Source organism: Castor canadensis, chromosome 9 (assembly GCF_047511655.1).
Source record: "Castor canadensis chromosome 9, mCasCan1.hap1v2, whole genome shotgun sequence".
NCBI lineage: Eukaryota > Metazoa > Chordata > Mammalia > Rodentia > Castoridae > Castor > Castor canadensis.
The window spans coordinates 108,666,847-108,693,156 of record NC_133394.1 but is presented as its reverse complement, the minus strand read 5'-3'; the positions used below and the strand labels follow the sequence as shown (position 1 = coordinate 108,693,156).

General features: G+C 37.0%; 2 pseudogenes; both read right to left on the bottom strand.

The window, feature by feature from the left end:
- Positions 1-352: 352 nt before the first annotated feature.
- LOC109674629 (NADH-ubiquinone oxidoreductase chain 5-like) lies at positions 353-2,138 on the bottom strand (annotated as a pseudogene).
- A 369-nt stretch (positions 2,139-2,507) lies between these two features.
- On the bottom strand, positions 2,508-3,309 carry LOC141410816 (NADH-ubiquinone oxidoreductase chain 4-like; annotated as a pseudogene).
- Between the last annotated feature and the right edge of the window lie 23,001 nt (positions 3,310-26,310).

The following is a 26,310-nucleotide window of genomic DNA, read 5'->3' as shown; positions in this document are numbered from 1 at the left end:
TTTTTAGTTTATTTAGGTGGGATGATAGTGGTATTTGGTTATACCATGGCGATGGCTATTGAAGATTGTCCTGAGACGTGAGGTTCTAATGTGGTTATTTGAGGTGCTTTGGTGTTTGGTTTGTTTGTTGAGTTGATTTTTTTGGTCTTATTGGTGAAGAATGATGAGGTGGATGTGTTGGGGGGTGTTTATAATACAAGTGATTGGGTTATTTATAGTGGTGAGGGGGTGGAGTATGTTAATAAAGATGTTATGGGTGTTGTGGCTGTTTATAGTTATGGAAGTTGATTAATGGTGTTGGCTGGTTGGTCTTTGTAAGTATTTTTATTGTTCTTGAGATTACTCATGGTAGTTAGATAATAATTGTTAGTGCTAAGATTATTGATAGTAGGAATGATAGGAAGTATAGCTTGATTACTCCTTTTTGGTTGGATATGGTGATAGAGGCTTTGATTTGTATGTTGGCTATTAATTTGGGTGTGGTTTTTTCTATTCAGATTATGTCTAAGAGGGTTGATGCTGCTTTTTGCCTGAGTATTAGTGTGTTTTTAGGTGAAGTGCGGTGTATAATAGTTGGGAAGAATCCAAGTATTGTAGAAAATGATTTGGTGTTGGAGTTTAGGTTTAGTTTTAGGTTGTAGGTTATGTTGTTGAGTTCTATTGTGATAGTGAAACCTAGGATAGTGACTCCTAAGGCTATTAGTTTTAGGTATAATGGTATAGTGAATGTGAGGTTATTTATGGGGGTGATGTTATTTGAGATAATAAACCTGGTGAAAATGCTTCCTACAAGTAATCGTTTAATAGAGTTTATAAGTTGTGCATTGTTTTCATTGATGTTGATGAGTGGGTAGAATCGGGGTGCCCTAGGAGGGCAAAGAAGATTCGTGTTCTATATACAGCTGTAAGGGAAGTTGCAATGAGTGTAATTAGTAGGGCTCAGGCGTTGGTGTATGACATGTTGGCAGATTCAATGATAAGGTCTTTGGAGTAAAATCTTGTTAGGAAGGGTATGCCTGTGAGTGCTAGACTTCCTACTGTTAGAGAGGAAGTTGTGAATGGTATGGCTTTGGCTAATCCACCTATTTTGCAGATGTCTTGCTTGTCGTTGAGGCTATAGATGATGGATCCTGAGCATATGAATAGTATTGCTTTGGAGAATGCATGATTGCAGATGTGGAGGAATGATAGGTAAGGTTGGTTAATTCTGAGGGTAACTATCATTAGACCTAGTTGACTGGAAGTTGAGAATGTGATGATTTTTTTGATGTTGTTCTGCGTTAGAGCACGGATTGCTATGAAGAGGGTTGTGATAGCTCCTAGGCATAGTATGGTTAATATAATTAGTTGATTGAATTCTAGGAGGGGGTGAAATTGGATTAGGAGGAAGATTCCTGCTACGACCATTGTGCTTGAGTGAAGTAGGGCTGATACTGGTGTAGGACTTTCTATGGCTGAGGGTAGTCATGGGTGGAGTCTGAATTGGGCTGATTTTCCAGTAGCATGAATCCGATGTCTCCCATTCGGTTGTATAGGATTGCTTGTAGTGCGGAGGTGTTGGCCTCGGTGCATCTGTATCATCATCTGATGAGGAGAAATGATATTATGCCCACTCCTTCCCACCCAATGAAGAGTTGGAATAGGTTATTTGCTGTGACTAGGATTAGTATGGTGATGAGGAAAAATAGCAGGTATTTAAGGAATTGGTTGATGTTGGGGTCAGAGTGTATGTATCATAGGGAGAACTCTATGATTGATCATGTTACAAATAGGGCTACTGGCATGAATAGTAATGAAAAATAGTCTAGTTTGAGGCTGAGTGAGAGTTTTGTGGTATGGCCGATGAGCCAGTGTCAATTGGATACGATGGTTTCGTTACCTAGACCTAGATGGAGAAATATGATTATGGGGATTATGCTAGTGATGAATGCTAGTTTGACTGAGATTTTGGTGTATTCAGGATAGTTTTTGTTTTTGTAAAAGTCTGTCAGGGATATTAGGATGGGGAATATAAGGATGGTAAATATTATGATTATGGATGAGGTTAATGCATTTATTACTTTTATTTGGAGTTGCACCAATTTTTTGGTTCCTAAGACCAATGGATAACTACCATCCTTTAAAAGTAAGAAAGCCATATTTTTAGGTATGGTGGCATGAGTTAGCAGTTCTTGGGTACTTTCTAGGTTAATTGTTGGGGGTAGTGCGAGGTTGGTTAAGCTTGCTGTAAGTCATCATAGGGCTATTAGTGAGAGTATTGCCTGTAGGCCTCGAGTTAGGAGTATGGTTCGGCTATGTGCTCGTTCATAGTTTGTGTTTGCTAGGCAGAATAGGACTAATGAAGTTAGACCATGGGCTACTATCAATGCTGTAGCTCCTATAAAGCTTCATGGGGATTGGATTAAGATGGCGACAGTTACCAATGTCACGTGACTGACTGATGAGTATGCAATTAGGGATTTTAGGTCTGTCTGTCATAAACAAATTGAGCTGGTCATTACTATGCCTCATAGTGAGAGTAGTATAAATACATATATTATGTGGTTTGTGATGGGTGATAGGATGTTGGTGACTCGTATTATACCATATCCCCCTAGTTTTAGTAGAACAGCTGCTAGTACTATGGAGCTGGCAATGGGTGCCTCAACATGGGCTTTAGGTAGTAATAGGTGTAGTCCGTATAATGGTATTTTAACTATAAATGTTATTATGCATGCTAGTCAGAGCAGGTCCTTTGATCATGATAGGTTTAGTTGTTCTGAGTAGTTGTTTAGGATGTGAAGATTTAGAGACCCTAGTGAGTTTTGTAGGTAGATTAATGTGACTAAAAGGGGAAGGGATCCAATTAGTTTGAAGAATAGGAAGTATAGGCCTGCATTAAGTCGTTCTGTTTGGTTTCCTCATTGTGTAATGATGATTAGTGTAGGAATTAGTGTGGCTTCAAATAAGATGTAAAATAAGATTAGTTCTGTGGATGTAAATGTTATAATTAATAGAACTTGTAGTAGTACTAGTATGGTAATATACATTTTTTTTTCATTCTGCTGGTTCTTTGCTCATGTGTTGTTGACTAGCTATAATTATTAGTGGTAGTAGTCAGGCTGTTAGAATTAAGAGGGGGGTGGAGAGGGAGTCTGAGGAGAATAATAGTGAGAAGTTAAGGCTGTTTTCATTTCATTGGTTTAGGGTAAGTAAGCATAGTAAACTGATTAGTAGACTGTAGGCAGTGGAGTTAATTCAGATTATGTTGTTCTTTGAGAATCATGTTATAGGGATGAGTATGATTGTGGGTATGATAATTTTTAGCATTGTAAGAGGTTTAGGTTTTGTACATAGTCCATTCCGTATGAGTTTGATATTGTAACCAGCAGGACCAGTCCTACTGCAGCTTCACAGGCTGCGAAGACTAGGATGATAATGGGGAATATAAATGATAAGGTGATGTTGAAGTTCAGGGTAATTAGGGTTGCAGTGATAAAACTTGATAGTATTATACCCTCTAAGCATAGGAGTGAGGATATTAAGTGTGATCGATAGATCAGTGTTCCTAATAGGGATGCTAGGAAGGCTAGGAAGAGGTTAATTAGTATAGGGGACATTTTGGTGCTTATGAGTGGTTCATAATCTAATGAGTCGAAATCATTTGCTTTGTGTTAAACTAAGCACCATATTCATTTCATTCTAATCCTTTTTGAGACCATTCGTAGGCTAGTCCTAATGATAGGATGATGACTAGGGCTAATGCTATGAGGATAACTGGGTAGAGGTTGTTTGTTTGTAGTGCTCAAGGGAGGGGAAGAAGTAGGGCAATCTCAAGGTCAAATAAGAGGAAGGTGATTGTGATTAAGAAGAATTTTATTGAGAATGGGAGTCATGCTGAGCCTATGGGGTCAAATCCGCATTCCTAGGGGTTTGATTTTTCATTGTAAATGTTAATTTGTGGAACTCAGAATGCGATAGTGATTAAGAGGGTTGCTAGGAGGGAGTTTAGGGTTAATGCAATAATTAGGTTGATTGCTGTTTTTTGGGTTTATACCAAATCTAGCTGATTGGAAGTCAGCTGTACTGATTAATACTAAGAGAGCATGAGCCTCATCAATAGATGGAGACGTACAGGAACAGTCATACCACATCAACAAAATGTCAGCATCAGGCTGCGGCTTCAAAGCCGAAATGGTGTTTTGATGTAAAATGGAATTTTAGTTGTCGAGTTAGGCATACTAGTAGGAATGTGGAGCCAATAATTACATGTAGGCCATGAATCAAAATATTCTGAGGCTTGTAGGATGAAGTAGATGCCTAGTAGGATAGTGATTGATAGTGCTTGGATTATATTTTTTCGGTTTCCTTCCATTAGACTGTGGTGGGCTCAGGTAATGGACACGCCTGATGCGAGAAGAACTGATGTGTTGAGAAGAGGGACATCTACGGGGCTTAGTGGGTTAATGCTGGTGGGTGGTCAGCAACCACCTAGTTCTGGGGTTGGGGCAAGGCTTGAGTGGTAAAAGGCTCAGAAAAATCCAGCGAAGAAGAGTACTTCTGAGACGATAAACAGTACTATTCCATATCATAGTCCTTTTTGAACAACTGGGGTATGGTGGCCTTGGAATGTGCCTTCTCATACCACATCCCATCACCATTGGTATATGGTTAGTGAGTTGGTGAGCAATCCTAGTATTAAAAGGAATGTAGAGTTAAAGTGGAATCATATTGCTAAGCCTGATGTTATTAGGAGGGTGAATAATGCTCCTGTTAGTGGTCATGGACTTGGGTTAACTATGTGGTAAGCGTGAATTTGGTGGGTCATTATGTGTTGTCATGGAGATATAGGCTAACTAGGAGTGTAAATACATAGGCTTGGATTAGGGCTACCACAAATTCGAGAATTGTGAGGAGAACTAGGATAATAAATGTCACAAAAGCTGAGGTTGGGTTAATAGTTAGTAGTGCTAGTGTAGCTCCACTGATTAAGTGGATTAATAGGTGACCTGCTGTGATGTTAGCTGTTATTCAAATGGCTAGTGCTATTGGTTGAATAAATAGGCTAATAGTTTCAATAATGACTAGTATTGGGATTAAGGGGATCGGGGTTCCTTGTGGTAAGAAGTGGGCTAGGGATGATTTTATTTTATGGCAGAAGCCTAGGATTACAGTTCCTGCCCAGAGTGGGATAGCCATTTCTAGAGTTATTGATAGTTGAGTTGTTGGGGTGAAGGAGTATGGAAAAAGTCTGAGTAGGTTAGTTGACCCAATAAAATAATAAGTGATATTAGTATTAAAGATCAGGTACGTCCTTTAGAGTTGTGCATTGTTATTATTTGTTTAGTGATTAGTTTGATTACTCATTGTTGGATGGAGACTAGTTGGTTATTGATTAATTGGTTTGGAGCTGGGAGTATAATACTTGGGAAGAGGATTACTAAGGTGACAATAGGAAGTCCTATTATAGTAGGGGTAATGAAAGAGGTAAATAGATTTTCATTCATTTTTTTTCTCAAGGGTTTTCTTGTTTTATAGATTCGATATTTTTGGGTGTAGGGTTGGATGAAATGTTGAATGTTTTTACTTTTAATTGGAAAATAATAAACAGGGTGAGAATTATGGAGGTAATTGTTGTAAATCATGTGGATGTGTTGAGTTGTGGTATATCATTATGGAGAGCTAGCTCTCTGTCTTTAACTTAAAAGGTTAACGCTGCGGTAGCTTCATAATGTACTTAAAGTATAGATAGGGATCAGTTTTCAAAGTATTTGAGTGGGACTATTTCTAATACGATTGGTATAAAGCTGTGGTTTGAGCCGCAAATTTCAGAGCATTGGCCGTAGTAAAGTCCTGGTCGTGTGGAGGTGAGGGTTGCTTGGTTGAGGCGCCCTGGGATGGCGTCTGTTTTTAGGCCTAATGATGGGACGGCTCATGAGTGGAGTACATCTTCAGATGAGATTAATATTTGGATTGGTACTTCCATTGGTAGTATGACTTGATTGTCAACTTCAAGGAGTTGGAGTTCTCCGGGTTTTAGTTCTGATGTTGGAATCATCTAAGAGTTGAATGTTAGGTCTTCATAATCGGTATATTCATAGCTTCAGTATCATTGATGCCCTATGGTTTTTACTGTTAGTACTGGATTGTTGATTTTGTCTATTATGTATAGGATTCATAGAGATGGAAGGGCGATTATAATGAGAATAATTGCTGGAAGGATTGTCTCTACTTCTTGGGCATCTATTGTGTTGGTGTGTGTTAATTTAGTGGTAAGTATAAGTGAAATGATATAAAGCACTAGGGAGCTAATGAGGTAGACAATTATTAGTGTATGATCATGGAAGTTTAATAATTCTTCTATGATGGGTGATGTTGCATCTTGTAGGCCTAGTTGGAGGGGGTGAGCCATGAAGATATATGGGGGATTAGTCTGTAATTTAACTTTGACAAAGTTATGCAATTGTTTTACTAATATCTTATGAAGAGAAAGACATATAGGATATGGGGCTAGCTTGAAACTAGTTCTAGGGGGTTCGATCCCTTCCTTTCTTAGTGTGTTTTTACATATGTGGGTTCTTCAAACGTGTGGTATGGTGGGGGACATCCGTGGAGTCACTCTAGGTTTGTTGTTGTAAGTTCAACTACTCCTACTTCTCGTTTTGAGGCAAATGCTTCTCAAATTATGAAAACTATAATAATTACTGCAGTTAGGGAAATGAAAGAGCCTATTGATGATACTGTATTTCATGCTGTGTAGGCATCTGGGTAGTCAGAATAGCATCGTGGTATGCCAGATAGGCCGAGGAAGTGTTGAGGGAAGAAGGTTAGGTTTACTCCTACAAATATAATGGTAAAATGAATTTTTGCTCATATTTGGTCTAGTGTATAGCCTGAGAATAGTGGGACTCAGTGCACAAACCCTCCCATGATTGTGAACACTGCTCCTATTGATAAAATGTAGTGAAAATGGGCTACTACATAGTATGTGTCATGCAGTACGATATCTAGGGATGAGTTGGATAGAACAATGCCTGTTAGGCCACCTACTGTGAAAAGGAAAATAAAGCCTAGGGCTCAAAGCAGGGCTGGTGATCATTTGATATTACCTCCGTGAAGTGTAGCTAGTCAACTGAAGACTTTTACTCCTGTGGGGAGTATACACAACATAAATAGGATGAAGTACCCAACATGTTCCATTGTTTTCCAAATGCAATTTAGGAAAGTGATACCATGCTTATATGAAAGCACTGTGTATAAACAATGACATTACATACAACATTCTATGCTGATGGAGTAGATATTCCAGCATTCATATATTGGTAGCCAACAGATCCTGGCCACAATGTTTCTATTATGATTTCATAAAAAGTAAAACTTTTTTATATTTTGCAATACCCAGATGCACAGTCAGATTGGGTTTGGATTTATCTGTCTCAAATTGAAAATTTTTCCTTCTCATTGGCCACTTAAAACAAAAGGTAAAACCTTGAAGTTATTTCCCCTGAGAATATGGTTACAAGGAAATAAAATCACTAAGACTAAGGGAAAGAGTACTTAAGCCAAAAAATGAGGGAATATTGATGCATATATTTGTCAAACCTGAGGTTTAGATATCAAGTTTTATCTAAATGAATAATCATCAAAGGGTGGGGATGAAAGGATTATGTTGAAGCAAGCCATTTTGTTTGGTTTAATTCATTATGCAAAATACATCTGACAAGTGTCTTCCTTTTATTCTGCAACAAATTCTGCATTATTTGAGAAATTAGTATTTTCAAGACTTTTCTCCTTGCATTTTATGCTATTAAATTTTTTTTAAAAGGCCAGACACAATGGCTTACACCTATAATTCTACTGTCTCTGGAGTTGAAGTTTGGGTTCCATGACTGAAGTTTCATGGTTGCAGGAAAGACTAGCTGAAATGTTTGTGAGACTCCTTCTTAATTAACAGTTGGGTACATTCACGCATCATCCAGGCTATGTGGGAACCATAACTAGGAGAATCCTGATGGAAACTGGCCAGGTCATAACAGTGAGATTTTATTAAAATCAAGTTAATAACTAAAACAAAAAGGGCTGAGCTATGGTTCATGAGGTAGAGGGCCTACCTGGCAAGTGTGAGACCCTGAGATGGAATCCCACTATTCTACCTCAAAAAAGAAAGATTTTGAAACAGGTAAGGGATGTGGTTACATGGCAGAGTACATATTTAACATATGGGGACTCTGGGTTCAACCCCCATACCCAAAATACATATATCTTTTAATAATCATTGACAAATTTAGGTGGGAATAAAATGATTGAGAATCCAGTTTCTTTAAAATTACAAACAATTCCTTATTCTTAATTTATTATTTTTATTATTTAAGTGAATGAAGGGGAAAGCAGTGGAGAAACATAAATGTTGATTTTACTATAAGAATGACATAGCTTGTGACATTTGAGTGTTTTGGTGGAAAAAAAAGTACAGAATTTTAATTCCTCAACATTCTTATTTTCATAGTTCTTTAGAGCTTCATTTTATATCTATAGATGCTTGAGTATACACAGGAAGTGTTTACATACATTTTTATGAGACTTGAAGGTTTATTTGACCTCTAAATTATCAATCAGTAGCTTTATAATTTTACCAACAATTATTCAGCACCCAGGTTTACAGTTAATAAAAATAAATGTATTACTGAGTCATGTTCACCATGGTGGTGCATTCCTTTAATCCTCACATTCCAGTGGCAGAGACAGGAGATGTCAAGATCAAGGCAAACCTGGGCTATATCTTGAGACCCAGCCTCAAAGTTCAAAACAATGTATATTATGTCATACTTTGTGATGTTCCTAGTTCTAGAAAACAATGATTAGCATTAGCTCCCTATCTGTCAGTCAGTTTATATAAATAATCATGGAAACATCTACTTCTATGGTTCCTATATCTCTTTGTGGTCTTTTTGTATATATCAGCTCAAATGAAGAAAAGAGAGGAGATATTCAATACAGTAATTTCTAAAGGCTGCAAGCATGGCTCAAGCAGTAAAAGTACCTTCCTAACAGCCATGGAGCACTGAATTCAAACCATAGTAATGCAAAAAAAAAGAGATTAATTTCTAATAATTTAATTATTGTCTATGTATAATTATTGTAGCTAATGATCAGATTGAACAAAAACACAAAATTATAAAAAAAATGTCAAGGTCATTCTGTTTTAAGTCTTGTGTTTAAGTGGCTACCTACACTTTCAAAAATAGCTGGGAAACAAAATCAGGAACCTTTGATGGAGTGTAGAGAATATATGGAACACCCGTCTTGCTTTTAAGGATAAAATATGTTCAAAACATCACAGTAAAAGTGTTTGATGCATTTGCATGACAGTGAAATACACTAATAAATATCTTGTGAGTTTCTAAGGCAACTGAGTACATTTTTATTTTTGGTCTTTTAAAAAACATACAAACTTGAATAATTTCAAACACTGCAAAAACTTACCCTGCAATCTCATTCAAAGAAATCTTTGTGTTTTCTAGTTAATTTTTTTCTGAGATAAGCAAACATGATAAATTAAAGGGGATTTCTTAGCATCTCACTAAATGAATTCTAAATAAACAATGTGGTGAACTGTAAAACTATTTTAAGCATATTGAAATTTTGCAACCATTATAGATACTACTCAAGTTTCAAAAATCAATAATATACAATCATATATTAGTAAACATTCCAGTATACGTGCCCAATTTTGAGCAGCACTTATATTTCCTGTATAAATTTTTCAAAAAACAATTTTGCTAAAACCTTTGTTTCATGCTTGTAGATAATCAGCATTTCACTTTCTAACTTGCTCTGGCATGAAATTATGAAAATAATCCTCAAAATTTTACTATTTGTCAATGTATCTGAAATTGTTATTATATTATAAATGATTTCTTATGATTTTTTCATTCATTAATTTCTTTATATACTTATTCTTTTAGATTAAATGTGTGCTGCCTTTCATTTACTATTATAGAATATTTCTTGGAGAAGTGCAATTAATTGAACTATGTTGTGTTTTTACTAATTTTACCTATGTCTTAGCCTAGCAATTAATTGTTTCCATGAAATTATTCTACAGCCTTTGCCACTAAAGTCATGTTTGCATTCAGTAAAGAGTATTTGGCCTGGAGAAAGGTTACTGGATATAAAGTCTTCTATAACAAAAATAAAACACTATTTTGTAGAAAATGAATTAACTAAAGCCCTCAAGTGGAAAAAGATAAAACATATATATCTTGATTATGTACATGCCGTTGCCTGAAATTCTACACAGGAGACTTAGGTGGAAGCATCACAATCTGAGACCTGCCCTGTGCAAAAATGGGAGATTCTCCCCAAAAAATAATAAAAGCAAAAAAGGGCTGCAGGCATAGGTCAGGTAGGTAGAGTTCCTACATAGCAGGCCAGAGGCCTGAATTCAAAACCTCAGTACCAAAATACATAGTAATAAAAGAAAGAAAGAATTTATTTTAATATTTTGCTACTTTTGTTAATCCTCTTAGAATAAATTGGACTAGATTAAAACTGAAAATATGAATGCAAGAAGTTTAATTATATAGTAGTTTAAAACCTCTGGATAGGTGTTTTGCAGGTTAATAACCATGTCTTAAAATAGTTTTATATTTTTCCTACAATTTAAATGTTATATATCAAAAACTAATTTTTATAGTAGTATTCCCATAAATTTACTCCCCCAAAATTTTAGGAAAATTTATTCATTTTACAAACAGAAAGGAGATTTGTAAAAGTATCATGTCAATTATGAATCTCTTGATTTTTAAATTTTTACTTGGATTAAAAAAGAGAACACCATTATTCCTTAAAAATCCACACTATAAAATTGAGAAATAAAGAAACACAAAGCTATAATCTTATTCTTAAGTTGTTTGAAAGGACAGAGCTTGGTAGAGCAAAACAATTGTAATTAATGAAAATAACTTCTGAATGAGGTAAAACGCACATAGAACAGTTTTTGCAGATTCTAGTGTTGTGATTTTTCTATGTGCTTGATATAATGTTCTTTAGAAGATTTGAAAATGTAATCAGAGTTGAGCCAAAACAAATATCCTAGTACTATTATAAATTCAGCAATCAGATATATTGATAAAAAATAATTCATGACTTTAAAAGAGGATTTAACCAAACAGTTGATATTATAAAGACCAATTATTATACATGAAAGTACATATTTCAGAAAATATCTACTATCTTTTGTTTACATTAAAACATTTTAAGCCATATAGTGGAAATTGGTGTTTAAAAACACAAATTGTGGAGCTAAACTACCTGACTTCTGATTCTTGTTTTAGTTCTTAAGACATCATCCTCTTTCAGTCCCCAAATTTATAAAATTGGTGATTTTTAAAAATTGTTTGCTGGTTAAGTAAATATATATATGGTCAATGTTTAGGAAAAATATAAATCATGCAGACCATATGCAGCATCATTTGTCATTAAACTTGTATAGCTTGGATGTTTTCTCCATAAACATTTTCCAGAGCACATCTGCAGCCATCATTGCCATCAGGTGTCCCTCTTTGTGGCACTAGGCACCTTAGAAAATATGTGCACTGTGTTCACAAGTGATTTTATGCAGGCAACATATTAATCACTCATTTGCTAAGTGACCCCGCATTTTGTCATCTAGATGAGAAAGCTTGTACATAGTAATGTCTGAAATAAAAGATGTTGGGCATAAAATTTGCATGAGTCTCATGAAAAAAAAGTTAAGGCTGTGAAGAAGTTTCAGAAAGACTTCATCAAGAAGTACAAGAGCATAGAACATATTGTTGCATAAGCTGAGATACAATAAAATGTTGTGACAAATGAAACTGTTTCTCACATATAAAAAACAAAAAAATGAGCTATCCAAATGAGCCCAGGATGAACAGATTCCCAAAACTATGATAGCTTTATGTTTTTTCTTTTATTTTTTTGGCTATATTTGACACCACTTTTGTTTTATTCTCTCTTATTCTTCATATTCATTCTAATTTCATTGAGAATGCTGCATTTTTACAAACTAAATAATGTAAGACTAAGGAGCTGACCAACAGGAGGATTAAGTGTGTGTGTGGGACTAGCTAGCATTTGTTGCCCTTAATGCAGAGAAACTAAAGCAGATACCTTAAAGCAACTGAGGCCAATAGGAAAAGGGGACCAGGAACTAGAGAAAAGGTTAGATCAAAAAAAAAAAAAAAGTGTGTGTGTGGGGGTAGCAGGGTGGGGTAGGGGAGATTAAAAGTCCAAGGAGAACAAATATCAGTTCTGAGATCATACAGTCTAGCAAAATGAATTCCAATAGTGAATGACTGAAAAAGAGTTAGCTACAGAAAATGCACCATGCATCAGTATAAATTTTACAAGGAACATCACCAAGAAACATGACCACTCTATATAATGCCATAAAAGTTTATTAAGTGATATAAAAGATCTGAATAAATGGAGAAATGCAGCATGCCTCTGAATGAAAACTATACAATGAAGGGAGGGTAAAGGACATATATGGAAGGGTTGAATTCAACTATGACATATTATAAGACCTTTGGTAAGTGTCACAATGTACCCCAACACAACAATAATGAAAAAAGAACTATGAAAGAGTAATTTTTGAGGATTTCCTTGAGCTCTTAAACATTTAATTTCATTCAAAATAAAGTTATTAAACCATGATTTTTTTTCCTCTTAATTCAATTTAGAATAAGAAATAAAAACTATTTTCTCAGGGAAAATTCACAAAGGGGTCTTTGAATAAGTCTAAAATTTATAATCAATGATTGGCCTAATATCTTGCCACATAGTATGTGTATGGTACTGCCAAATTAAGACCACACCACGTGTGGAAAGGAAAGATTTATTGGTCCAGACCATAGAGCCATCACTCTCGGGTTCAGAGTGAGGTGGCTTGGCTGAATTGGGTAGTGGGCTTTATAGGAGGGGTCAAGCCATGGGGGAGGGAGAGAGTCTCTGGTCTCTGATTATCTGCCATCACCAGATGGAACAGGTTGACGTGCTTGGTTAGTTGAGTAACTGAAAGTTCCTGAGTTGTTTTGCAAGCTGAGAAACATTCAGGCAGGGAGAAACAAGTGGTCATAAATCAGGGAGTCTGGTTTTAATGTGTAGCCTCAGGTCCTTCCGCCTGCCCCAAGAATGCCAGAGACCTAACATTCCAGCCTTTTGTTGGTATTGTGGGTGCCAATATCTAGCTGCTTTGTGCTGAGTCGGGGCATCGTTAAAAGGGGTTTGGCTGGAATTTGGAAATTTGTGTGGTCCCCAGGAGTGGAGGCTGATGGTTTGTCCCAGGCTTCATTTGCAGACAAGGCCAGTTTTTGGGAGAAGGTTGTAGTAGCATCTGGTGGGAAGTCTGTCTGCTGAGTTCCCTGAATGATCCTGGTGGCATCTAGGGTTAAAGAGCATTTTCCTGGTTTAAGGGTTTGTATTTCCATAGCATCATTACATGTGCAGCTGTTTTTCTTTCTATATTAGACCTAATAGATCATATAACCAAGGGAAGGAAGCACGGAAATATTATGCATGCTCCCAGAATTAGGCCCACTGCCCCCACCAGTGTTTTAAATCCACCTATGGCAGAAAACCATCCTCCAAACAAGCTATTAGGATCCCAGCTTTTCCAAGTCTGGACAGGGACATGGGCAAGCTTTGTCATTCCCTCAGTGATCTCCTTTATGGCTTTTCCTGCATCATCAATCTGCAGGCAGCAGTTGCTCAGGTTAAATTTTCCTCAAACTCCTTCCTCAGAGGCTAGCAAATAGTCCAAAGCCAAGCAGTTTTGGTAGATTGCATTGCACATCTTAGTGCCTTGTTTTGCCAGCAAATTGAGGGCTCTTGCAGTCTCATTAGTAATAATTTCAACAACCGCCTGCAGCCTGATGATGTGGTTGAGCATATATATAGGGGTGTGGTAGCCCCAAGACCCATCTTCTGCCCAAGTGGCAGGGCCATAGTACTGGATGATTCACTCAGTGGGCCATTCATCATCCTTCCAAGTGCCTATTTGTAAGGTTCCCCATTTTTTTCTATTTAATCTTTGTTCATATATGGGAACTCCCAGGTTTTCACCTTGTTCGAGGGGAAGCAAGAAGAAAAATAGTCTGATGGAGCCCAGCACGCAAGACCCAAATCAGTTTCTAGACAACACTGTATAGGTTTGTCTACCATGGATCCAATGCAGCCCCTGGGAGCCTACCAGTTTATATATGAAGTAAGATCATCCCATGCTATTTTGAGATTAGAAAAGTTGGCCAGTGGGTGAGGCTGGGGTTCTGTATTATTTTGGGTACCCCACCACTGAGTCTTCTGGGCTTTGTCATTGTAAAACTTCTGTCCTAGACAAGTTAGGTCTTCCACTAGGGTGGAGAATTGTTTTCCATGGCAGGAGATATAGTAATTCCCAATAGTGAAAGTTTTAAGGAGCCAGACACCTGTCCTGTGTCGTGGGAAGGCACTTTCATTGAAAGGCACTCATCGGTCTAACTCCCTTGCTTCCCAGGGCCAGTGGTCTCCAATGTTGATTCCCCAGCACACATAACACAAAGTGACATTTAATGCCTGGGCTATGGATTTGGGAATGTGAGGAACAAGTTTTTAGTTATAACAGAAATGGGGAATTTATTTGGCATTTCCTCATAAAAGGAGTGAAAGACCTAATATGGGGAACTCTCATGGGTAACAGTTGTTAACTTAAGGTGTAACAGAGTCTTGGGGTCAAAGCCTTGGTCATCTATCCTTATGCTAATTATCTGTTCCTGTGTTCAATCAGATGGCTTAAGTACAGTGAAATTTACAGGGTTACAGGTGCCTTGACTGCAGTTAGGGGTAGTAGTGCCCTTTTGAAGGAGGGCTAAGTGTATAGCCCCATGCCATGTGGCCCATGAAACACAATGCCAATAAGGTCAAAAATGATAACCCTCATTATTATACAGCCGGTAGTTGTCTCCCCAGCCACATATTTTTCATTTGATATATAGGTCCTTTCCCAACCAGGCCTCCACAACCACAGCCTGTACCTCCACATAGTTTGTCTATGGCCGCACATGCATCAAACAATAATGACTGTGGTTTTTCAGAATCGAACACCTGGGTTTGAATAACAACGTTGCCAGTGAGGTGGCCACTCCTGAGTTCTAACCATTGATCCACAGGGCTATAAGTGGGGTTGAAGCAGGTAAATTGATTATCATGGGAGCACACTTGATGGATAGTGTGATTGTGAGTGCATGACCCGGTAACAGAGCCTGCACAGGAATAGTAAAGTCTTAGTAACCATACATCCTGTCCTTGCAATGTGAGTGCATGGGCCATAGGAGGAGGATTCTTGGGTTGCAAAGGGAAAGCAGTTCAAGAGCCAGATGAGGAATAAGAGCTTATGCAGGAGTGGAAGAGGGAATGAGTTTGCAGGAGAGGAGTAGCCATATGGGGCCCAGCGGTATGCAAGAGTACTCATCCTTTTTGTAGTGGAAGAGTCTGAAGTTGGTGGGCAGTGTTTTATCCTTGACAGGTGTTGTCACTGGGGGATCCTGTTGAACTTTACAGTGGTGGGAGTTGTGAGGATGACCAGATTAAATATGGTCCACTGAGGTAGCAATGGAGAGGGTCAAAGATCCTTGAGAACAAGATCACCTGGTTTAATTGAAATTGTTATGGGGCCCTCTGTGGGGTGAGGCAGGATCTGGTCTGCCTGCTGTCTGAGAAGTTCATGGAGGAGGTTAAGATAAGGTAGGTAGTCAGCCAGAGGAGCAGAGTCTGTTGAAAGCAAGTTTTCTAAGAGAAATGGGTTGCCATACATTGTTTTAAAGGGCTTAAGAAGGAAGGGCTTTAGGGAGCCTGTCCCTTTAAGATCACACCCAGGTAGGTGACCTGAGGGAAACAGAATTGAGCCTTCTCCTTAGAGACTTTGTATCCCTGGAGGCCAGAAAGTTTTAAAAGAGACTCAGTTGTCCTGCAGATAGGGGCTCTGTGGTTCTGCACAGAAGTACATCATGAAGAAGAGTGACCAACCTAATAAGTAGTGCCAACCTAATAAGTCTCTGGTTGGGGCTTGTTCACAAAGATGAAGGCTGTCTTTAAACTCTTGTGGCAAAATTGACCAGATTAGTTGCCATGAAGCATTTGTGGGACCTTTAAAGGCAAATAGAGGCTGACTGTCAGAATGCAGGTTAAATGTAGCAATTTTGGATAAAAAAGAGCTTTAGCTCATTATTTTATATAAACTGACACTCTTTTGTATCATATTTAGATAAAATATAGACACAGAACACAGTTACAAGATGGTCATTTAAGAGACCTAAGCAAATATGTAAATGAACTCTGATTTAGTAGTACTTAAAGCTTGACAAAGTTAACAGAAAACACAAATAATTTTTTTTTTGATAAAATGTTTCCCTATAATAGTTTTTTGTAGATGTTACTCAGAGCAGAACAATATTAAGATAATGTTGTTATTTTATAGTCATAGAGAGATAACTTCGTTATTTTATAGATATAGAGAATTTGATTTTAGTTTGACATGACCTTAAAAATCTTTTTAGGCAGCTCTTAGATTATAGTTATATTTAACTTTATCACACATTGATGTTTATCTATGTATATCCTTTTCAGTAGTTTACTTTGCAACTTGAACTTCAAAATTAACTGCCAGAAGAACTTTAATTTTAAATAAAACTGTCTTTTCTTTTTGTCTGGTGGATGAGACCGTCCACCCCCACCATGAAGATCTGTGAAGGATAAAGCTTACCTGAGAAGTCAGGTAGCACCAAGTAGGTGTTTGAGGCCTACTTGCTACTTGGACAGTTATCCTGGGCTCCTCCGAGCTTATCTTGAAGGGGCACAAGTTCCCAGGGCCACATCAATCTTCTGCCGCCAGGCCCAAGAGGTCTGTGAGGCCTTTACTCTGTTGAGAGTGGGAGTGGGAGACTGAACTACCTTGCAGAGACAAAAAGGGGCAGTCATCCTTTCAGGGTCCATTCTGGCCACATCGTGGACAGGGTCCTGGCAGCAGGTGAGGTGAAGGGCAATGTTTTGTCCAGTGTCCCGTCTGGTTGCACTTGAAGCAGGGCCTGGAAGAGTGCATTGTTGTCTGGCCCATCTCAAAGTTGGAGGAGGTAGCCTCAGGGCAGCCACCAAGAGCTGGGCCTTTCACTGGTCTCCAACCTCATCTCGGTTATTAAATACCTTAAATGCCATTTTCACAAGATCTCCCTGGGGATTTTGAGAGCCACCGTCTGACTGTTTAAGTTTTCTTCAAATATCAGGGAAGGATTGGGAAATAAAATGTCAGTTGAGAATAATTCAGTTAGGTATTTAAATTTTTTAATATAGTAGACTGATTCATTAGAGAAGGAGCCAAGTATCTTTTCAATTTGAGAGAGAAATTAGTCATGAAAAAGGGCACATGGACTGTGATAATGTCATCAGCTCCTGCCACCTCCTGGAGTGGTACAGGTGGTCTAAGCATGCTTTGGAGGAGGTATGGGAGTGGGTATGGCATGCAGGTGGGGAGGAGAAGGCTGAGGGTGTAGCAGGGGCTGAGGGCAAAGCTGGCAGTGTTGGTCTCTGAGGAACCAATTGCTCAGGGTCAATAGTGACTACTATAGAAGGAGAATAGGGTGGCAGATATTTGGGAAAGCCAGCAGGGGTGGAAGAAGGGGGTGTGAGACATGGGAGGACAAGGTGGGAGAAGAGATTGATTTAGAGGGCTAGCAAGAAGAGTTGGGAGGTAGGCAGACCGAGCCCATGAGGTCACAAGTATGAGAGCTCAGTGGGAGAGAGAGACATAGACTTTGAGAGGGGGTTTGTTGTTGGCAAGGAGGATTTGAACAGTGTTACAAGATTGTAGTTGGGAGGGTTGAAAGCAGAGAGAAATGAAAGCTTGGACAAATGGAATTGTATCACTTGCCATTGCGGTGGCAGAAATTGTCAAGACCTAGAAGTACGTGAAAATCAGAAGTACCATTTTCAGGCCATTGTGAATGATTGTCTCACTTGTACTGAGGCCAAATGGTGTTGCAGTAATAAATCAGTCTCTTAGGTTACCAAGTGGGAGGGTGCAGAGAAGGCATCCCAGTGGATGCATCTAATGTAGAGTAGGAGGTCCCCATAATGTAGAAGGAGAGAGAGAGAGAGAGAGGGGGGTGGGGAGAGTGTGAGAGAGAGCTAGGTAGGTGCCTTGGTGAGTTTACTCTTCAGGCCAATATAGATCTAGGTCAAGATCTAGCCTCCCTTACGTGACTTAGGCAAGGAGAACAGAATTGTCCGGTTGCCATTTGGTCATAGTAAGCTGGAGGGGCTGTCGAGATCTCACCTTGGGCAGAGGAAAGGAAAACAGAGAGGGAGAGTGGGAGAGAGAGAGAGAGGAGGGGGAAGTGTAAGTATTACCCAAATGGGTTACCAAGGGCAGGCTTCCCTGGCCTCAGTTGCCATTCATAGAGAACGCCCAACTGGTTAGCCAGGTGTCCCTATACTAAGCAGTGGGTGCCCCAAATGGGGGTAGGAGATGTGCCTGGTGTGGCACCTGCGACTTCTGAGACCAGAGAGAGAGAGGGAACAGGCAGCCCCGAGGGAGGGTGACACTTACCGAGTCTAAGGAGTAGGTCAGGTGGAGAGCAATGGAAGAGAGAGGCTAATGATGGATGGAAAAGCCGGCAAGGCAGTAAGATCCGAGTTTCACAGTCCAGAGGCACATGGGGTCAATTCAGTAGTCTGGGTTCAGGAGAGGGCAGGACACAAAGGCCAAGGGAGCAGCCCCAGGTCAAAACATCCTATTAATCTCTCCTGGGTTTCAGCACCAGATGTAAGGTACTGCCAAATTAAGACCATGTCACATGTGGAAAGAAAGATTTATTGGTCCAGACCACAGGGCCATCACTCTCGGGTTCAGAGTGAGGTGGCTTGGCTGAATTGGGTAGTGGGCTTTATAGGAGGGGCTAAGCCATGGGGGAGGGAGAGAGTCTCTGGTCTCTGATTATCTGCCATCACCAGATGGAACAGGTTGACGTGCTTGGTTAGTTGAGTAACTGGAAGTTCCTGAGTTGTTTTGCAAGCTGAGATACAATCAGGCAGGGAGAAACAAGTGGTCATAAATCAGGGGATCTGGTTTTAAGGTGTAGCCTTGGGTCCTTCTGCCTGCCCCAAGAGTGCCAGGGATCTAACAGTATGTGCACTTACAATGTGTGGGCTTTTATCAATATATTTAATCTAAAGAATAAGACAAAATAATTAGAAAACAAAAGTGAGTGTTGCCTAATTATGTAGATTGATAATAGTTTTAAATAAAAAATTATTTCAATCACATAGAAAATATTTATAATTATACATACATAGGTAATTTACCCTATAGTAACTAATTAAATATTTTAAATATAAAAAATAGATATGTTACAAACATAAAAAAATGTGATACTTGGTATCTATGTATATTTTTTTGTGCTTCTGGGGTTTGAAATCTGGGCTTCACGCTCTCCAACTTGATCCCTGCCTCCAGACCTTTTGGTTTTTTATTTGTCAGACTGTTTCTTGCATTTTGCCCTGACCAGCTTGGACAACAAAGATCCTCCTACTTATGCTTCCCACTGTAAGTGGGGTGATAGATGTATACCTCCATCCCAGCTGTGGGTTGAGATAGAATCTCTTAAACTTTTTGCCAGGGCCGACCTCCAACCATGATCCTACTGTGCTCATCTTCCCAAGTAACCAGAGTCTTAGTGCAAGGCATTATTCTCAGTTTTTTTCACGCAAACAATTTGAATACTTTTTTAAAAAATTAGTTCCATCAGAAAGGACAAATAAGAAAAAATGTAAATTAATAAATTTAAATCAACTGAGATAAGATATTTCTTAGCCTATTAAATTAAGCACTTTTGACAAATTCAAGTAACCAATGTCAGTGAAAATATATGTAAATTATTATCTTCATGAAGGAATAACAGTAGAAGAGGCAAATGTATTTGTACCCTTCAACCCACTCTTTCCATTTTTTGGAACCCATTAAGGAGAAATAATCTAAATGCTGTATAAGTAATGTGATGACAATCTTTCTGGAATCATATTCTTCTATTTCTTCCTATTCTTTAAATGTGCCCTAAGTAAATAAGGGTCCTGCTATAGATAAAAATGTATGCATTATCCATAGAAAAGCTTAACAAAAAAAGAACAAACAGCAATGTTTATAAAAGATTTTTTGGGTATATGCATGTGTGTGTATGTGAGTTATACTCACAGATAATATTATCAAAATGTGACTAAATTACTTAACCTTTCTGAAGCTTAGTATGTTTGGGTTTTCAAAAATCCTAGCATGATTTTCTTGAACATAAAACTTGAAAGAAAAAAATGTTTAAAGGATTTTGATACTTATGAAAGATACATGGACGTATACACAACACATGTAAAAGCGACCTGTAAAGCATTCGGTAAAAGTCTGTGCTAAAAAAGTTTACTTTCCTTCACTTAACCTTCTTATCAGCAAATATTTATCCTTCACTTGTACTTTCAGGTTAGAATGAAATAGAAGTATTATTTTAAATATTTTTTCTGGTATGAATACAGTATACATTCTCAGTTACATGCTCCATTTAAATCAACTAAGAAAATAGCTTTTTACATTTTTTGATCACAGATGACACCTTCTTCCCCTGTTGCATAACATAGAAAATCAAACTTTCCAAAAAACAAACATTAATCTCTTCAGGACCAAGATACTTTTCTATTGTATTTTAAATATACTTTTGGGTAAATTTCCACTATTCCAAATCCTGTTTTCTCCTCCTCAGAGACATATGACTCAGAGACTTAGATGAGAATCATTAATGATGGCAGCACGAAGTCTTTTGGATTCGCTCCAGGAATTTTGCTCCTTCCACACTGGTTCAAGTCACTCACTCATGACATTTGTGTCCATAGCAGCATGTTTGGTTTGCTGAGGTCTCTGGTTTATGAACTCTTAATCTTTTACCTCTTGACTTTGTACAGAGTTCAGTTGTCCTTATATTTACTCACATGCATCTTTGTTTTCAACACATCTACTTGTTGCCTATAACATCACTAATATTGTCATCTGAGCCCAATGGGGCAGGGGGGTTCTGCCTGTAGCTATCAGCCCCTGAGTGACTTTGACCTCAGCATTGAATGAAAATAGAAGTAAAAGGCCCTTCAACACTAAAGCACAGCACACGCCCTACCCTTAATAGTCAGGAGGAGATTGTGGATATGTCCATTTTTCCCTCCTTGAACACTACTAAGAATGTCAGTATGTAATACTGAAAACACTTGAATATCAAGAACACTGCACCTTAGCTACACTTGTGTCTTCATTACATGCATGCTTGCATTTATATTTAAAAATTTAGAGGTTATAAGAATATATATATACATTATATATATTTTATAAAAACTTAAGGTTTTCTTCATAAATTTTGTGTTATTGTACATGGTTAAAGGAACCATTTCAAACATGCTGTGTGGTAAACTGGAATTGCATAAGCCTTGAAATTAAACAGGATTAAATATAAATAATATTTCCACTGCTTATCTGAATTTTTTCATGTTTTAAGCTTTTATTAGTGTCTAGAACTCAATAGACACTATTTTATTGTCTACAATCCTACAATAAAAGAAGAAGCTTAGAAAAGATGTTTTTTATATTTCTGATATATTTTTACCACTTAATAACTTTTAAATTTTATTTTTATATATTTTTATTAATATATGATAGCTATACAGCAGGTTTTCGTGTGACATTTTCACATATGCATATATTATTCCCCAGTTTTACTCATACCCTTCATTATTCTCCCTCATACCCTAATCCCCTTCTTAGAATGACTTTGACAGGTTTCAATGTTCCATATTCATACATGTGTAAACACTAACCCAGCAGTATTCATCCACCTTTTTCTTCTTCATTTATCCTCCCCCTCCTGCTTTACCCTTCTGTTAACATGACCTGTTTTACATTTCTGTCCTTAATTGTTTAAGTGTCTATTTATTGTTCAGTGGGGTTTTGCCTTTGTATTTTAACTGTAAATATATTGTACCAATATCTGTCTAATCCTGTCTGTTATTCTTCCCTATCCATTTTCCCCTACCACATATTGTTCAGCAGTTTTCAGTGCATTTTATTGTGCTTTATTCCTATACAGATGTGGTATATTAACAACAAATGTAGGTGAGGATGTGGGGAGAAAGGAATTTTCATACAAGTTTTGTGGAAATATAAATTAGTACAAACACTATGAAAAATATATGGAGGCTCTTTAAACAAAATTAAAGACAGAACTACCATATGATCCAGCAATGCCAATCCTAGGGATATGTCTGAAGGAATGTAAGTCAGGACAAAATAAAGACACTTTCACACCCATATTTGTTGCAGCATTGTTCAAAATATCCAATATTCAAGCTATGGACACAAGCATTGATGTCCAACAACTTATGAATGAATGAAGAAAATATGACTTCAGTCATTATTTTAGAAATAACTATTATTTGACATATTTAATTAAACTTTTGTAAAGCACTGTGATTTAGAGGTAAGTTAATAATGGTAGGATTAGGATTAAGAATTAATGTGCATGTGTGTGTGTATGTATATACATGTGTATAACCATGAATTATTTAGTAAGACAGTATATAACCTAAAAAAATTAACTCCAAACTTCAAACTCCTTAAGAAGGAATGGTACTGAATTGACAAACACAGAACTTAGATGTGATAAACAAAAGTAGATAAAACAGTATGCCACAAGAATTATCATTGAGCAAAAAAAAGTATTACCTAATGTGTTGGAAACAATATTATTAATGCAGCATTTTTAAAAAAATAAGCCATCGATGTGTAAAGGGCAACAATTTGGAAAAGTAACTCCTTTCTTGTTCTTGATTTCCTTATCATAAACAACCTTCTGATAACAACTTAGTTTTTCAGGTATCTAAAACATGCTGAAGAATTTATGCTATTGTTTTAAAAAATGAAAGGGTGTTGATATCATTCTAAATGTGGCAATTGAAATCCTCATATAATCAGAAACTTGATGTATGTTTCTGAAACATAAATCAATTTTAAAGACTAAAGTATGAATGATTCAAATCTGAAAGTGACAAAACCAGACTAGACTCAATGGGAGACCAAAGCTGGTGAAGTGGTGAGGGGATGAACAACTTTTCAACCCTCACCAAACTCCAAGATTAAAGGCGGACAAATTCTGGAGTTGGAGAGGATTTATTAGCATTTTTGAGATGTACAAATTCCTCTTTCTTGGAAAGTGATGGGCAAAGCTACTTTCTTCACATGTTCCCTATTATACTATGTCTTTATAACTTCAGGACACAGTAAAAAGAAGATTATTATGACCTGTCAAGGAGGGCTTGTCACATTACTTGACGTTATTAAGCATTAAAATCTTACCTATCTATTTAATATGTACATATGACTAGTCTATTTAAGATATGTTCAAAGAGTATACATCAGAAAGTAATAACGATAGGCATATATCCAATCACAGATCTTGCTGTCTACATTGAGTTATAGTAAACCTATTACGGTCTTTACCACTTCCTTCACTTGTTAAGACATTGCTGCACAGTTACTTCAATTTTGCTTACCAACTCTTCTCAATTCAGTCAACATTATTTGTGGTTAATTTATATAAAGACCCATTCATATTAGGTTCCACATTATGTATAAAGTTACATATAATATGGAGAGTAAAATTAAGTGTCCAGTAGGCTGCAGCAATTATCCCTGTATATTTCAACTGGTAAAATGGATAGTGAAAATGTTAGTTGGGGAAAAAAAGAGGAAACTAACATAAAATAATGAAGATATGAACTAAATTGAATGTGTTCAAGAGGTGACCAAATTTTCAGAGTCTAATTAACTAGGTTTATAAAAATATCTGAAAATTTTAAAAATCTTTAAGTGTTTTGATTCATTTAAATGGTTTAATACAATTTTGCATAATTTTTAAGTTATTTATATTTTCCAAGTTTTCAGTGAAAATTACAGTATCCAAGATTCATAAAAATACTAAAATAAAATCTAACTGTAATCTTTATTTCATACCAAAATATCCATTAGTATTTTTATGTTAATGCGTACTTTTTGTAACACACTGGGGATTTAAGTCAGGGTTTTATGCATGAGGAACAGCCCCAACATCTTTTTTATAAATTTATTATTTTGAGATCAAGTCTGACTAAGTTGCGAAGGCTGGCAACTTAGCCTCCCAAGTAGCTGGGATTAAGGGAATGTACCATCATGCCCTTATAAAATATTTCATAGCAACTTCGTGTTCCTTCTACATAGTTGACATACAATTTCAATTTGTCTTACACAAACTCATGTAGTTCAGTTATCAAGATATTACACTCATAAAATAAAGAAGTTGACAATGTAGAATATTTGATAATTTCAAAGAATAAAGAATTGATAAAAATGGTCTCTAAATTGAAGACACCACCCACATAGTGGGAAAAAATATTTGCCAGCTATACATTAGACAAAGGAACTGATAACCAGAATATACAGGAAGCTCAAAAAAACTAAACTCCCCCAAAATCAATGAACCAATAAAGAAATGGGCAACTGAACTAAACAGAACTTTTTCAAAAGAAGAAATTCAAATGGCCAAAAAAATGTATGAAAAAATGCTCACCATCTCTGGTCATAAAGGTTATGCAAATCAAAACCACACTAAGATTCCACCTCACCCCTGTTAGAATAGCTATCATCAAAAAGACCATCAACAACAGCTTTGGGGAAGGATGTGGGGAAAAAGGAACCCTCATACACTGCTGGTGGGAATACAAGCTAGTGCAACCACTCTGGAAAACAATGTGGAGGCGTCTTAAAAATCTAAACATAGATCTGCCATATGATCCAGCAATCCCACTCATAGGGATATACCCAAAGGAATGTGACACAGGTTACTCCAGAGGCACCTGCACACCCATGTTTATTGTGGCACTATTCACAATAGCCAAGTTATGGAAACAGCCAAGATGCCCCACTACTGATGAATGGATTAAGAAAATGTGGTATTTATACAAAATGGAATTTTACACAGCCATAAAGAAGAATGAACTCTTATCATTTGCAAGTAAATTTATGGAGCTGGAGAACATTATCCTGAGCGAGGTTAGTCAGGCTCAGAAGACCAAAAATTATATGTTCTCTCTCATATGTGGACTTTAGATCTAGGGCAAAGGCAGTAATGTTGTTGGACTTGGTCACAGGACAAGGGGAGAGCACATACAGGAGGAATGGGAATAGGTAGGAAACCCAAAACTTGAAAGTGTTTGAGGTCCCCACTGCAGAGAAGCTAATACAATGACCTTAAAGAGGTCAATATGGGAAGGGGATCAGAAACTAGTGAAAAGGTCAGGTAGAGATGAATTGATTCAGGTTGTAGTACACTTGTGCATGGAAGCAATGCTAGGAATCTCTCTGAATAGTTATCCTTAACTCAACTAGCAAAAATGGTTTGTCTTTCTTATTATTGCTTATGTCTTCTGTTCAACAAAATTGGAGAGAAGGGCAGAACAGGTTCTGCCTGGAAGTTAGGAGGGAAGTAAGGAAAAAAGGCACAGGGTGGGGAGCAGGGGAAGAAATGACCCAAACAGTGTATGTACATATGAATATATGAATAAAGAGAAAAATTAAATATATAAGAAAAAAATAAAAATAAACAACATATAAAGTAAAATAAAATTTAAAATATAGTTAATAATACAATTTAAATATTCATCAGTAGAAATTAAATAATATAATTATTGGTTCTGCATTGAATCCACTTACTCTTTTAAATATGAAAAATTTTGCTAGCACATTAAAATAGTCATTATGTACTATAAACAGCTTTTACATGTATTTATTAAGCTTTTTAATTCCATAAATATATTGTATCTGCACATATCTGCTGGACAGCCTTCAAATTTGCATTACCTAATTATTTCATAGTTCAGACCATATATTTCTGGCCAAATCTTCAATGTGCATACTTGATGTATTAACCTATAAATAACACAGGTAAAATCTTTAGGAGTTATGGAAGTGATCTGTATGAAAGCTCATAACTTAAGATACCCTTGTCCATCCTATAAAGGCATGGACATTTGAATTTCTATTAGATAATTAAATGTATTTTCTAACAAAGGAAGAAGAAAATGAAGCCAAAATAAAATTTAAGATCCAAAGGTGATATTGTACTGACTTTAATTAAGCTTTTATAGGCAAACCAAAATATATATTCTTTTAGAAAATTTTCTTTTTCTGAATATTAATTTGATAAT